Source organism: Daphnia pulicaria, chromosome 3, assembly GCF_021234035.1.
Source record: "Daphnia pulicaria isolate SC F1-1A chromosome 3, SC_F0-13Bv2, whole genome shotgun sequence".
Lineage (NCBI taxonomy): Eukaryota > Metazoa > Arthropoda > Branchiopoda > Diplostraca > Daphniidae > Daphnia > Daphnia pulicaria.
The window spans coordinates 726,601-740,195 of NC_060915.1; the positions used below are offsets into that span (position 1 = coordinate 726,601).

At 36.7% G+C, this 13,595-nt stretch overlaps 27 pseudogenes; all 27 read left to right on the plus strand.

The window, feature by feature from the left end:
- Positions 1–116: 116 nt before the first annotated feature.
- Positions 117–235, plus strand: LOC124334738 (annotated as a pseudogene).
- Positions 236–650: 415 nt separating this feature from the next.
- LOC124334739 lies at positions 651–769 on the plus strand (annotated as a pseudogene).
- A 415-nt stretch (positions 770–1,184) lies between these two features.
- On the plus strand, positions 1,185–1,303 carry LOC124331006 (annotated as a pseudogene).
- A 416-nt stretch (positions 1,304–1,719) lies between these two features.
- Positions 1,720–1,838, plus strand: LOC124330708 (annotated as a pseudogene).
- A 284-nt stretch (positions 1,839–2,122) lies between these two features.
- On the plus strand, positions 2,123–2,241 carry LOC124334501 (annotated as a pseudogene).
- Positions 2,242–2,656: 415 nt separating this feature from the next.
- On the plus strand, positions 2,657–2,775 carry LOC124334740 (annotated as a pseudogene).
- Positions 2,776–3,190: 415 nt separating this feature from the next.
- LOC124334502 lies at positions 3,191–3,309 on the plus strand (annotated as a pseudogene).
- A 415-nt stretch (positions 3,310–3,724) lies between these two features.
- LOC124334741 lies at positions 3,725–3,843 on the plus strand (annotated as a pseudogene).
- A 415-nt stretch (positions 3,844–4,258) lies between these two features.
- Positions 4,259–4,377, plus strand: LOC124330709 (annotated as a pseudogene).
- A 284-nt stretch (positions 4,378–4,661) lies between these two features.
- On the plus strand, positions 4,662–4,780 carry LOC124330710 (annotated as a pseudogene).
- Positions 4,781–5,195: 415 nt separating this feature from the next.
- Positions 5,196–5,314, plus strand: LOC124330712 (annotated as a pseudogene).
- Positions 5,315–5,598: 284 nt separating this feature from the next.
- On the plus strand, positions 5,599–5,717 carry LOC124334504 (annotated as a pseudogene).
- A 415-nt stretch (positions 5,718–6,132) lies between these two features.
- On the plus strand, positions 6,133–6,251 carry LOC124334742 (annotated as a pseudogene).
- A 415-nt stretch (positions 6,252–6,666) lies between these two features.
- On the plus strand, positions 6,667–6,785 carry LOC124334743 (annotated as a pseudogene).
- A 415-nt stretch (positions 6,786–7,200) lies between these two features.
- On the plus strand, positions 7,201–7,319 carry LOC124330713 (annotated as a pseudogene).
- A 284-nt stretch (positions 7,320–7,603) lies between these two features.
- Positions 7,604–7,722, plus strand: LOC124330714 (annotated as a pseudogene).
- A 415-nt stretch (positions 7,723–8,137) lies between these two features.
- LOC124330715 lies at positions 8,138–8,256 on the plus strand (annotated as a pseudogene).
- Positions 8,257–8,540: 284 nt separating this feature from the next.
- Positions 8,541–8,659, plus strand: LOC124334505 (annotated as a pseudogene).
- Positions 8,660–9,074: 415 nt separating this feature from the next.
- On the plus strand, positions 9,075–9,193 carry LOC124334744 (annotated as a pseudogene).
- A 415-nt stretch (positions 9,194–9,608) lies between these two features.
- Positions 9,609–9,727, plus strand: LOC124334506 (annotated as a pseudogene).
- A 415-nt stretch (positions 9,728–10,142) lies between these two features.
- On the plus strand, positions 10,143–10,261 carry LOC124335267 (annotated as a pseudogene).
- A 415-nt stretch (positions 10,262–10,676) lies between these two features.
- Positions 10,677–10,795, plus strand: LOC124334745 (annotated as a pseudogene).
- Positions 10,796–11,210: 415 nt separating this feature from the next.
- On the plus strand, positions 11,211–11,329 carry LOC124334748 (annotated as a pseudogene).
- Positions 11,330–11,744: 415 nt separating this feature from the next.
- LOC124334749 lies at positions 11,745–11,863 on the plus strand (annotated as a pseudogene).
- A 415-nt stretch (positions 11,864–12,278) lies between these two features.
- On the plus strand, positions 12,279–12,397 carry LOC124334750 (annotated as a pseudogene).
- Positions 12,398–12,667: 270 nt separating this feature from the next.
- On the plus strand, positions 12,668–12,786 carry LOC124334508 (annotated as a pseudogene).
- A 415-nt stretch (positions 12,787–13,201) lies between these two features.
- On the plus strand, positions 13,202–13,320 carry LOC124329879 (annotated as a pseudogene).
- Positions 13,321–13,595: the final 275 nt, after the last annotated feature.

The following is a 13,595-nucleotide window of genomic DNA, read 5'->3' on the forward strand; positions in this document are numbered from 1 at the left end:
GCTTTTTTATTCGCGATGGTTACGAGTCCAAATTCAATGAACAAACATTTCTATCACTTTGAAGTGATTTTCTATTCATCCATTGGGACTGGGAGGGTAATTTTTCATTTTTGAATGTCAACGGCCATATCACGTAGAACGCACCTGGTCTCGTCAGCTCCCAGAAGTTAAGTCACGTCGAGTCCCGTTAGTACTTGGAAGGGTGACCGCTTGGGAATACGGGATGTCGTTGGCGATGAATAGTTTGTTTTCAATAACAAATTTCTTGAAATTTTTTTTTCAATCACGATGGTTACCAGTCCAAATTCGTAGATAAAACATTTCAATGCCTTAGAGATAGGTTCAATTCATCTATAAGAATGATTCTGGATCAATTCCATTGAGAGTTTTTCAAAGTTTATCGCGTTTTTTAATCGCGATGGTTACCAGTCCAAATTCGTAGATCAAAAATATCAATGGCATAGAGATAGGTTCAATTCATCTATTTGAATGATTCTGGATAAATTTCATTGCGAGTTTTTCAAAGTTTATCGCGCTTTTTTATTCGCGATGGTTACGAGTCCAAATTCAATGAACAAACATTTCTATCACTTTGAAGTGATTTTCTATTCATCCATTGGGACTGGGAGGGTAATTTTTCATTTTTGAATGTCAACGGCCATATCACGTAGAACGCACCTGGTCTCGTCAGCTCCCAGAAGTTAAGTCACGTCGAGTCCCGTTAGTACTTGGAAGGGTGACCGCTTGGGAATACGGGATGTCGTTGGCGATGAATAGTTTGTTTTCAATAACAAATTTCTTGAAATTTTTTTTTCAATCACGATGGTTACCAGTCCAAATTCGTAGATAAAACATTTCAATGCCTTAGAGATAGGTTCAATTCATCTATAAGAATGATTCTGGATCAATTCCATTGAGAGTTTTTCAAAGTTTATCGCGTTTTTTAATCGCGATGGTTACCAGTCCAAATTCGTAGATCAAAAATATCAATGGCATAGAGATAGGTTCAATTCATCTATTTAAATGATTCTGGATAAATTTCATTGCGAGTTTTTCAAAGTTTATCGCGCTTTTTTATTCGCGATGGTTACGAGTCCAAATTCAATGAACAAACATTTCTATCACTTTGAAGTGATTTTCTATTCATCCATTGGGACTGGGAGGGTAATTTTTCATTTTTGAATGTCAACGGCCATATCACGTAGAACACACCTGGTCTCGTCAGATCCCAGAAGTTAAGTTACGTCGAGTCCCGTTAGTACTTGGAAGGGTGACCGCTTGGGAATACGGGATGTCGTTTGCGATAAATAGTTTGTTTTCAATAACAAATTTCTTGAAATTTTTTTTTCAATCACGATGGTTACCAGTCCAAATTCGTAGATAAAACATTTCAATGCCTTAGAGATAGGTTCAATTCATCTATAAGAATGATTCTGGATCAATTCCATTGAGAGTTTTTTCAAAGTTTATCGCGTTTTTTAATCGCGATGGTTACCAGTCCAAATTCGTAGATCAAAAATATCAATGGCATAGAGATAGGTTCAATTCATCTATAGGAATGATTCTGGATAAATTTCATTGCGAGTTTTTCAAAGTTTATCGCGCTTTTTTATTCGCGATGGTTACGAGTCCAAATTCAATGAACAAACATTTCTATCACTTTGAAGTGATTTTCTATTCATCCATTGGGACTGGGAGGGTAATTTTTCATTTTTGAATGTCAACGGCCATATCACGTAGAACGCACCTGGTCTCGTCAGCTCCCAGAAGTTAAGTTACGTCGAGTCCCGTTAGTACTTGGAAGGGTGACCGCTTGGGAATACGGGATGTCGTTGGCGATGAATATTTTGTTTTCAATAACAAATTTCTTGAAATTTTTTTTCAATCACGATGGTTACCAGTCCAAATTCGTAGATCAAAAATATCAATGGCATAGAGATAGGTTCAATTCATCTATTTGAATGATTCTGGATAAATTTCATTGCGAGTTTTTCAAAGTTTATCGCGCTTTTTTATTCGCGATGGTTACGAGTCCAAATTCAATGAACAAACATTTCTATCACTTTGAAGTGATTTTCTATTCATCCATTGGGACTGGGAGGGTAATTTTTCATTTTTGAATGTCAACGGCCATATCACGTAGAACGCACCTGGTCTCGTCAGCTCCCAGAAGTTAAGTTACGTCGAGTCCCGTTAGTACTTGGAAGGGTGACCGCTTGGGAATACGGGATGTCGTTTGCGATGAATAGTTTGTTTTCAATAACAAATTTCTTGAAATTTTTTTTTCAATCACGATGGTTACCAGTCCAAATTCGTAGATAAAACATTTCAAAGCCTTAGAGATAGGTTCAATTCATCTATAAGAATGATTCTGGATCAATTCCATTGAGAGTTTTTCAAAGTTTATCGCGTTTTTTAATCGCGATGGTTACCAGTCCAAATTCGTAGATCAAAAATATCAATGGCATAGAGATAGGTTCAATTCATCTATTTGAATGATTCTGGATAAATTTCATTGCGAGTTTTTCAAAGTTTATCGCGCTTTTTTATTCGCGATGGTTACGAGTCCAAATTCAATGAACAAACATTTCTATCACTTTGAAGTGATTTTCTATTCATCCATTGGGACTGGGAGGGTAATTTTTCATTTTTGAATGTCAACGGCCATATCACGTAGAACGCACCTGGTCTCGTCAGCTCCCAGAAGTTAAGTCACGTCGAGTCCCGTTAGTACTTGGAAGGGTGACCGCTTGGGAATACGGGATGTCGTTGGCGATGAATAGTTTGTTTTCAATAACAAATTTCTTGAAATTTTTTTTTCAATCACGATGGTTACCAGTCCAAATTCGTAGATAAAACATTTCAATGCCTTAGAGATAGGTTCAATTCATCTATAAGAATGATTCTGGATCAATTCCATTGAGAGTTTTTCAAAGTTTATCGCGTTTTTTAATCGCGATGGTTACCAGTCCAAATTCGTAGATCAAAAATATCAATGGCATAGAGATAGGTTCAATTCATCTATTTGAATGATTCTGGATAAATTTCATTGCGAGTTTTTCAAAGTTTATCGCGCTTTTTTATTCGCGATGGTTACGAGTCCAAATTCAATGAACAAACATTTCTATCACTTTGAAGTGATTTTCTATTCATCCATTGGGACTGGGAGGGTAATTTTTCATTTTTGAATGTCAACGGCCATATCACGTAGAACGCACCTGGTCTCGTCAGCTCCCAGAAGTTAAGTTACGTCGAGTCCCGTTAGTACTTGGAAGGGTGACCGCTTGGGAATACGGGATGTCGTTTGCGATGAATAGTTTGTTTTCAATAACAAATTTCTTGAAATTTTTTTTTCAATCACGATGGTTACCAGTCCAAATTCGTAGATAAAACATTTCAAAGCCTTAGAGATAGGTTCAATTCATCTATAAGAATGATTCTGGATCAATTCCATTGAGAGTTTTTCAAAGTTTATCGCGTTTTTTAATCGCGATGGTTACCAGTCCAAATTCGTAGATCAAAAATATCAATGGCATAGAGATAGGTTCAATTCATCTATTTGAATGATTCTGGATAAATTTCATTGCGAGTTTTTCAAAGTTTATCGCGCTTTTTTATTCGCGATGGTTACGAGTCCAAATTCAATGAACAAACATTTCTATCACTTTGAAGTGATTTTCTATTCATCCATTGGGACTGGGAGGGTAATTTTTCATTTTTGAATGTCAACGGCCATATCACGTAGAACGCACCTGGTCTCGTCAGCTCCCAGAAGTTAAGTCACGTCGAGTCCCGTTAGTACTTGGAAGGGTGACCGCTTGGGAATACGGGATGTCGTTGGCGATGAATAGTTTGTTTTCAATAACAAATTTCTTGAAATTTTTTTTTCAATCACGATGGTTACCAGTCCAAATTCGTAGATAAAACATTTCAATGCCTTAGAGATAGGTTCAATTCATCTATAAGAATGATTCTGGATCAATTCCATTGAGAGTTTTTCAAAGTTTATCGCGTTTTTTAATCGCGATGGTTACCAGTCCAAATTCGTAGATCAAAAATATCAATGGCATAGAGATAGGTTCAATTCATCTATTTGAATGATTCTGGATAAATTTCATTGCGAGTTTTTCAAAGTTTATCGCGCTTTTTTATTCGCGATGGTTACGAGTCCAAATTCAATGAACAAACATTTCTATCACTTTGAAGTGATTTTCTATTCATCCATTGGGACTGGGAGGGTAATTTTTCAATTTTGAATGTCAACGGCCATATCACGTAGAACGCACCTGGTCTCGTCAGCTCCCAGAAGTTAAGTTACGTCGAGTCCCGTTAGTACTTGGAAGGGTGACCGCTTGGGAATACGGGATGTCGTTGGCGATGAATATTTTGTTTTCAATAACAAATTTCTTGAAATTTTTTTTCAATCACGATGGTTACCAGTCCAAATTCGTAGATCAAAAATATCAATGGCATAGAGATAGGTTCAATTCATCTATTTGAATGATTCTGGATAAATTTCATTGCGAGTTTTTCAAAGTTTATCGCGCTTTTTTATTCGCGATGGTTACGAGTCCAAATTCAATGAACAAACATTTCTATCACTTTGAAGTGATTTTCTATTCATCCATTGGGACTGGGAGGGTAATTTTTCATTTTTGAATGTCAACGGCCATATCACGTAGAACGCACCTGGTCTCGTCAGCTCCCAGAAGTTAAGTTACGTCGAGTCCCGTTAGTACTTGGAAGGGTGACCGCTTGGGAATACGGGATGTCGTTGGCGATGAATAGTTTGTTTTCAATAACAAATTTCTTGAAATTTTTTTTTCAATCACGATGGTTACCAGTCCAAATTCGTAGATAAAACATTTCAATGCCTTAGAGATAGGTTCAATTCATCTATAAGAATGATTCTGGATCAATTCCATTGAGAGTTTTTCAAAGTTTATCGCGTTTTTTAATCGCGATGGTTACCAGTCCAAATTCGTAGATCAAAAATATCAATGGCATAGAGATAGGTTCAATTCATCTATTTGAATGATTCTGGATAAATTTCATTGCGAGTTTTTCAAAGTTTATCGCGCTTTTTTATTCGCGATGGTTACGAGTCCAAATTCAATGAACAAACATTTCTATCACTTTGAAGTGATTTTCTATTCATCCATTGGGACTGGGAGGGTAATTTTTCAATTTTGAATGTCAACGGCCATATCACGTAGAACGCACCTGGTCTCGTCAGCTCCCAGAAGTTAAGTTACGTCGAGTCCCGTTAGTACTTGGAAGGGTGACCGCTTGGGAATACGGGATGTCGTTGGCGATGAATATTTTGTTTTCAATAACAAATTTCTTGAAATTTTTTTTCAATCACGATGGTTACCAGTCCAAATTCGTAGATCAAAAATATCAATGGCATAGAGATAGGTTCAATTCATCTATTTGAATGATTCTGGATAAATTTCATTGCGAGTTTTTCAAAGTTTATCGCGCTTTTTTATTCGCGATGGTTACGAGTCCAAATTCAATGAACAAACATTTCTATCACTTTGAAGTGATTTTCTATTCATCCATTGGGACTGGGAGGGTAATTTTTCATTTTTGAATGTCAACGGCCATATCACGTAGAACGCACCTGGTCTCGTCAGCTCCCAGAAGTTAAGTTACGTCGAGTCCCGTTAGTACTTGGAAGGGTGACCGCTTGGGAATACGGGATGTCGTTTGCGATGAATAGTTTGTTTTCAATAACAAATTTCTTGAAATTTTTTTTTCAATCACGATGGTTACCAGTCCAAATTCGTAGATAAAACATTTCAAAGCCTTAGAGATAGGTTCAATTCATCTATAAGAATGATTCTGGATCAATTCCATTGAGAGTTTTTCAAAGTTTATCGCGTTTTTTAATCGCGATGGTTACCAGTCCAAATTCGTAGATCAAAAATATCAATGGCATAGAGATAGGTTCAATTCATCTATTTGAATGATTCTGGATAAATTTCATTGCGAGTTTTTCAAAGTTTATCGCGCTTTTTTATTCGCGATGGTTACGAGTCCAAATTCAATGAACAAACATTTCTATCACTTTGAAGTGATTTTCTATTCATCCATTGGGACTGGGAGGGTAATTTTTCATTTTTGAATGTCAACGGCCATATCACGTAGAACGCACCTGGTCTCGTCAGCTCCCAGAAGTTAAGTCACGTCGAGTCCCGTTAGTACTTGGAAGGGTGACCGCTTGGGAATACGGGATGTCGTTGGCGATGAATAGTTTGTTTTCAATAACAAATTTCTTGAAATTTTTTTTTCAATCACGATGGTTACCAGTCCAAATTCGTAGATAAAACATTTCAATGCCTTAGAGATAGGTTCAATTCATCTATAAGAATGATTCTGGATCAATTCCATTGAGAGTTTTTCAAAGTTTATCGCGTTTTTTAATCGCGATGGTTACCAGTCCAAATTCGTAGATCAAAAATATCAATGGCATAGAGATAGGTTCAATTCATCTATTTGAATGATTCTGGATAAATTTCATTGCGAGTTTTTCAAAGTTTATCGCGCTTTTTTATTCGCGATGGTTACGAGTCCAAATTCAATGAACAAACATTTCTATCACTTTGAAGTGATTTTCTATTCATCCATTGGGACTGGGAGGGTAATTTTTCATTTTTGAATGTCAACGGCCATATCACGTAGAACGCACCTGGTCTCGTCAGCTCCCAGAAGTTAAGTCACGTCGAGTCCCGTTAGTACTTGGAAGGGTGACCGCTTGGGAATACGGGATGTCGTTGGCGATGAATAGTTTGTTTTCAATAACAAATTTCTTGAAATTTTTTTTTCAATCACGATGGTTACCAGTCCAAATTCGTAGATAAAACATTTCAATGCCTTAGAGATAGGTTCAATTCATCTATAAGAATGATTCTGGATCAATTCCATTGAGAGTTTTTCAAAGTTTATCGCGTTTTTTAATCGCGATGGTTACCAGTCCAAATTCGTAGATCAAAAATATCAATGGCATAGAGATAGGTTCAATTCATCTATTTGAATGATTCTGGATAAATTTCATTGCGAGTTTTTCAAAGTTTATCGCGCTTTTTTATTCGCGATGGTTACGAGTCCAAATTCAATGAACAAACATTTCTATCACTTTGAAGTGATTTTCTATTCATCCATTGGGACTGGGAGGGTAATTTTTCAATTTTGAATGTCAACGGCCATATCACGTAGAACGCACCTGGTCTCGTCAGCTCCCAGAAGTTAAGTTACGTCGAGTCCCGTTAGTACTTGGAAGGGTGACCGCTTGGGAATACGGGATGTCGTTGGCGATGAATATTTTGTTTTCAATAACAAATTTCTTGAAATTTTTTTTCAATCACGATGGTTACCAGTCCAAATTCGTAGATCAAAAATATCAATGGCATAGAGATAGGTTCAATTCATCTATTTGAATGATTCTGGATAAATTTCATTGCGAGTTTTTCAAAGTTTATCGCGCTTTTTTATTCGCGATGGTTACGAGTCCAAATTCAATGAACAAACATTTCTATCACTTTGAAGTGATTTTCTATTCATCCATTGGGACTGGGAGGGTAATTTTTCATTTTTGAATGTCAACGGCCATATCACGTAGAACGCACCTGGTCTCGTCAGCTCCCAGAAGTTAAGTTACGTCGAGTCCCGTTAGTACTTGGAAGGGTGACCGCTTGGGAATACGGGATGTCGTTGGCGATGAATAGTTTGTTTTCAATAACAAATTTCTTGAAATTTTTTTTTCAATCACGATGGTTACCAGTCCAAATTCGTAGATAAAACATTTCAATGCCTTAGAGATAGGTTCAATTCATCTATAAGAATGATTCTGGATCAATTCCATTGAGAGTTTTTCAAAGTTTATCGCGTTTTTTAATCGCGATGGTTACCAGTCCAAATTCGTAGATCAAAAATATCAATGGCATAGAGATAGGTTCAATTCATCTATTTGAATGATTCTGGATAAATTTCATTGCGAGTTTTTCAAAGTTTATCGCGCTTTTTTATTCGCGATGGTTACGAGTCCAAATTCAATGAACAAACATTTCTATCACTTTGAAGTGATTTTCTATTCATCCATTGGGACTGGGAGGGTAATTTTTCAATTTTGAATGTCAACGGCCATATCACGTAGAACGCACCTGGTCTCGTCAGCTCCCAGAAGTTAAGTTACGTCGAGTCCCGTTAGTACTTGGAAGGGTGACCGCTTGGGAATACGGGATGTCGTTGGCGATGAATATTTTGTTTTCAATAACAAATTTCTTGAAATTTTTTTTCAATCACGATGGTTACCAGTCCAAATTCGTAGATCAAAAATATCAATGGCATAGAGATAGGTTCAATTCATCTATTTGAATGATTCTGGATAAATTTCATTGCGAGTTTTTCAAAGTTTATCGCGCTTTTTTATTCGCGATGGTTACGAGTCCAAATTCAATGAACAAACATTTCTATCACTTTGAAGTGATTTTCTATTCATCCATTGGGACTGGGAGGGTAATTTTTCATTTTTGAATGTCAACGGCCATATCACGTAGAACGCACCTGGTCTCGTCAGCTCCCAGAAGTTAAGTTACGTCGAGTCCCGTTAGTACTTGGAAGGGTGACCGCTTGGGAATACGGGATGTCGTTTGCGATGAATAGTTTGTTTTCAATAACAAATTTCTTGAAATTTTTTTTTCAATCACGATGGTTACCAGTCCAAATTCGTAGATAAAACATTTCAAAGCCTTAGAGATAGGTTCAATTCATCTATAAGAATGATTCTGGATCAATTCCATTGAGAGTTTTTCAAAGTTTATCGCGTTTTTTAATCGCGATGGTTACCAGTCCAAATTCGTAGATCAAAAATATCAATGGCATAGAGATAGGTTCAATTCATCTATTTGAATGATTCTGGATAAATTTCATTGCGAGTTTTTCAAAGTTTATCGCGCTTTTTTATTCGCGATGGTTACGAGTCCAAATTCAATGAACAAACATTTCTATCACTTTGAAGTGATTTTCTATTCATCCATTGGGACTGGGAGGGTAATTTTTCATTTTTGAATGTCAACGGCCATATCACGTAGAACGCACCTGGTCTCGTCAGCTCCCAGAAGTTAAGTCACGTCGAGTCCCGTTAGTACTTGGAAGGGTGACCGCTTGGGAATACGGGATGTCGTTGGCGATGAATAGTTTGTTTTCAATAACAAATTTCTTGAAATTTTTTTTTCAATCACGATGGTTACCAGTCCAAATTCGTAGATAAAACATTTCAATGCCTTAGAGATAGGTTCAATTCATCTATAAGAATGATTCTGGATCAATTCCATTGAGAGTTTTTCAAAGTTTATCGCGTTTTTTAATCGCGATGGTTACCAGTCCAAATTCGTAGATCAAAAATATCAATGGCATAGAGATAGGTTCAATTCATCTATTTGAATGATTCTGGATAAATTTCATTGCGAGTTTTTCAAAGTTTATCGCGCTTTTTTATTCGCGATGGTTACGAGTCCAAATTCAATGAACAAACATTTCTATCACTTTGAAGTGATTTTCTATTCATCCATTGGGACTGGGAGGGTAATTTTTCATTTTTGAATGTCAACGGCCATATCACGTAGAACGCACCTGGTCTCGTCAGCTCCCAGAAGTTAAGTTACGTCGAGTCCCGTTAGTACTTGGAAGGGTGACCGCTTGGGAATACGGGATGTCGTTTGCGATGAATAGTTTGTTTTCAATAACAAATTTCTTGAAATTTTTTTTTCAATCACGATGGTTACCAGTCCAAATTCGTAGATAAAACATTTCAAAGCCTTAGGGATAGGTTCAATTCATCTATAAGAATGATTCTGGATCAATTCCATTGAGAGTTTTTCAAAGTTTATCGCGTTTTTTAATCGCGATGGTTACCAGTCCAAATTCGTAGATCAAAAATATCAATGGCATAGAGATAGGTTCAATTCATCTATTTGAATGATTCTGGATAAATTTCATTGCGAGTTTTTCAAAGTTTATCGCGCTTTTTTATTCGCGATGGTTACGAGTCCAAATTCAATGAACAAACATTTCTATCACTTTGAAGTGATTTTCTATTCATCCATTGGGACTGGGAGGGTAATTTTTCATTTTTGAATGTCAATGGCCATATCACGTAGAACGCACCTGGTCTCGTCAGCTCCCAGAAGTTAAGTTACGTCGAGTCCCGTTAGTACTTGGAAGGGTGACCGCTTGGGAATACGGGATGTCGTTTGCGATGAATAGTTTGTTTTCAATAACAAATTTCTTGAAATTTTTTTTTCAATCACGATGGTTACCAGTCCAAATTCGTAGATAAAACATTTCAAAGCCTTAGAGATAGGTTCAATTCATCTATAAGAATGATTCTGGATCAATTCCATTGAGAGTTTTTCAAAGTTTATCGCGTTTTTTAATCGCGATGGTTACCAGTCCAAATTCGTAGATCAAAAATATCAATGGCATAGAGATAGGTTCAATTCATCTATTTGAATGATTCTGGATAAATTTCATTGCGAGTTTTTCAAAGTTTATCGCGCTTTTTTATTCGCGATGGTTACGAGTCCAAATTCAATGAACAAACATTTCTATCACTTTGAAGTGATTTTCTATTCATCCATTGGGACTGGGAGGGTAATTTTTCATTTTTGAATGTCAACGGCCATATCACGTAGAACGCACCTGGTCTCGTCAGCTCCCAGAAGTTAAGTCACGTCGAGTCCCGTTAGTACTTGGAAGGGTGACCGCTTGGGAATACGGGATGTCGTTGGCGATGAATAGTTTGTTTTCAATAACAAATTTCTTGAAATTTTTTTTTCAATCACGATGGTTACCAGTCCAAATTCGTAGATAAAACATTTCAATGCCTTAGAGATAGGTTCAATTCATCTATAAGAATGATTCTGGATCAATTCCATTGAGAGTTTTTCAAAGTTTATCGCGTTTTTTAATCGCGATGGTTACCAGTCCAAATTCGTAGATCAAAAATATCAATGGCATAGAGATAGGTTCAATTCATCTATTTGAATGATTCTGGATAAATTTCATTGCGAGTTTTTCAAAGTTTATCGCGCTTTTTTATTCGCGATGGTTACGAGTCCAAATTCAATGAACAAACATTTCTATCACTTTGAAGTGATTTTCTATTCATCCATTGGGACTGGGAGGGTAATTTTTCATTTTTGAATGTCAACGGCCATATCACGTAGAACGCACCTGGTCTCGTCAGCTCCCAGAAGTTAAGTCACGTCGAGTCCCGTTAGTACTTGGAAGGGTGACCGCTTGGGAATACGGGATGTCGTTGGCGATGAATAGTTTGTTTTCAATAACAAATTTCTTGAAATTTTTTTTTCAATCACGATGGTTACCAGTCCAAATTCGTAGATAAAACATTTCAATGCCTTAGAGATAGGTTCAATTCATCTATAAGAATGATTCTGGATCAATTCCATTGAGAGTTTTTCAAAGTTTATCGCGTTTTTTAATCGCGATGGTTACCAGTCCAAATTCGTAGATCAAAAATATCAATGGCATAGAGATAGGTTCAATTCATCTATTTGAATGATTCTGGATACATTTCATTGCGAGTTTTTCAAAGTTTATCGCGCTTTTTTATTCGCGATGGTTACGAGTCCAAATTCAATGAACAAACATTTCTATCACTTTGAAGTGATTTTCTATTCATCCATTGGGACTGGGAGGGTAATTTTTCATTTTTGAATGTCAACGGCCATATCACGTAGAACGCACCTGGTCTCGTCAGCTCCCAGAAGTTAAGTCACGTCGAGTCCCGTTAGTACTTGGAAGGGTGACCGCTTGGGAATACGGGATGTCGTTGGCGATGAATAGTTTGTTTTCAATAACAAATTTCTTGAAATTTTTTTTTCAATCACGATGGTTACCAGTCCAAATTCGTAGATAAAACATTTCAATGCCTTAGAGATAGGTTCAATTCATCTATAAGAATGATTCTGGATCAATTCCATTGAGAGTTTTTCAAAGTTTATCGCGCTTTTTAATCGCGATGGTTACCAGTCCAAATTCGTAGATCAAAAATATCAATGGCATAGAGATAGGTTCAATTCATCTATAGGAATGATTCTGGATAAATTTCATTGCGAGTTTTTCAAAGTTTATCGCGCTTTTTTATTCGCGATGGTTACGAGTCCAAATTCAATGAACAAACATTTCTATCACTTTGAAGTGATTTTCTATTCATCCATTGGGACTGGGAGGGTAATTTTTCATTTTTGAATGTCAACGGCCATATCACGTAGAACGCACCTGGTCTCGTCAGCTCCCAGAAGTTAAGTCACGTCGAGTCCCGTTAGTACTTGGAAGGGTGACCGCTTGGGAATACGGGATGTCGTTGGCGATGAATAGTTTGTTTTCAATAACAAATTTCTTGAAATTTTTTTTTCAATCACGATGGTTACCAGTCCAAATATCAATGGCATAGAGATAGGTTCAATTCATCTATTTGAATGATTCTGGATAAATTTCATTGCGAGTTTTTCAAAGTTTATCGCGCTTTTTTATTCGCGATGGTTACGAGTCCAAATTCAATGAACAAACATTTCTATCACTTTGAAGTGATTTTCTATTCATCCATTGGGACTGGGAGGGTAATTTTTCATTTTTGAATGTCAACGGCCATATCACGTAGAACGCACCTGGTCTCGTCAGCTCCCAGAAGTTAAGTTACGTCGAGTCCCGTTAGTACTTGGAAGGGTGACCGCTTGGGAATACGGGATGTCGTTTGCGATGAATAGTTTGTTTTCAATAACAAATTTCTTGAAATTTTTTTTTCAATCACGATGGTTACCAGTCCAAATTCGTAGATAAAACATTTCAAAGCCTTAGAGATAGGTTCAATTCATCTATAAGAATGATTCTGGATCAATTCCATTGAGAGTTTTTCAAAGTTTATCGCGTTTTTTAATCGCGATGGTTACCAGTCCAAATTCGTAGATCAAAAATATCAATGGCATAGAGATAGGTTCAATTCATCTATTTGAATGATTCTGGATAAATTTCATTGCGAGTTTTTCAAAGTTTATCGCGCTTTTTTATTCGCGATGGTTACGAGTCCAAATTCAATGAACAAACATTTCTATCACTTTGAAGTGATTTTCTATTCATCCATTGGGACTGGGAGGGTAATTTTTCATTTTTGAATGTCAACGGCCATATCACGTAGAACGCACCTGGTCTCGTCAGCTCCCAGAAGTTAAGTCACGTCGAGTCCCGTTAGTACTTGGAAGGGTGACCGCTTGGGAATACGGAATGTCGTTGGCGATGAATAGTTTGTTTTCAATAACAAATTTCTTGAAATTTTTTTTTCAATCACGATGGTTACCAGTCCAAATTCGTAGATAAAACATTTCAATGCCTTAGAGATAGGTTCAATTCATCTATAAGAATGATTCTGGATCAATTCCATTGAGAGTTTTTCAAAGTTTATCGCGTTTTTTAATCGCGATGGTTACCAGTCCAAATTCGTAGATCAAAAATATCAATGGCATAGAGATAGGTTCAATTCATCTATTTGAATGATTCTGGATAAATTTCAT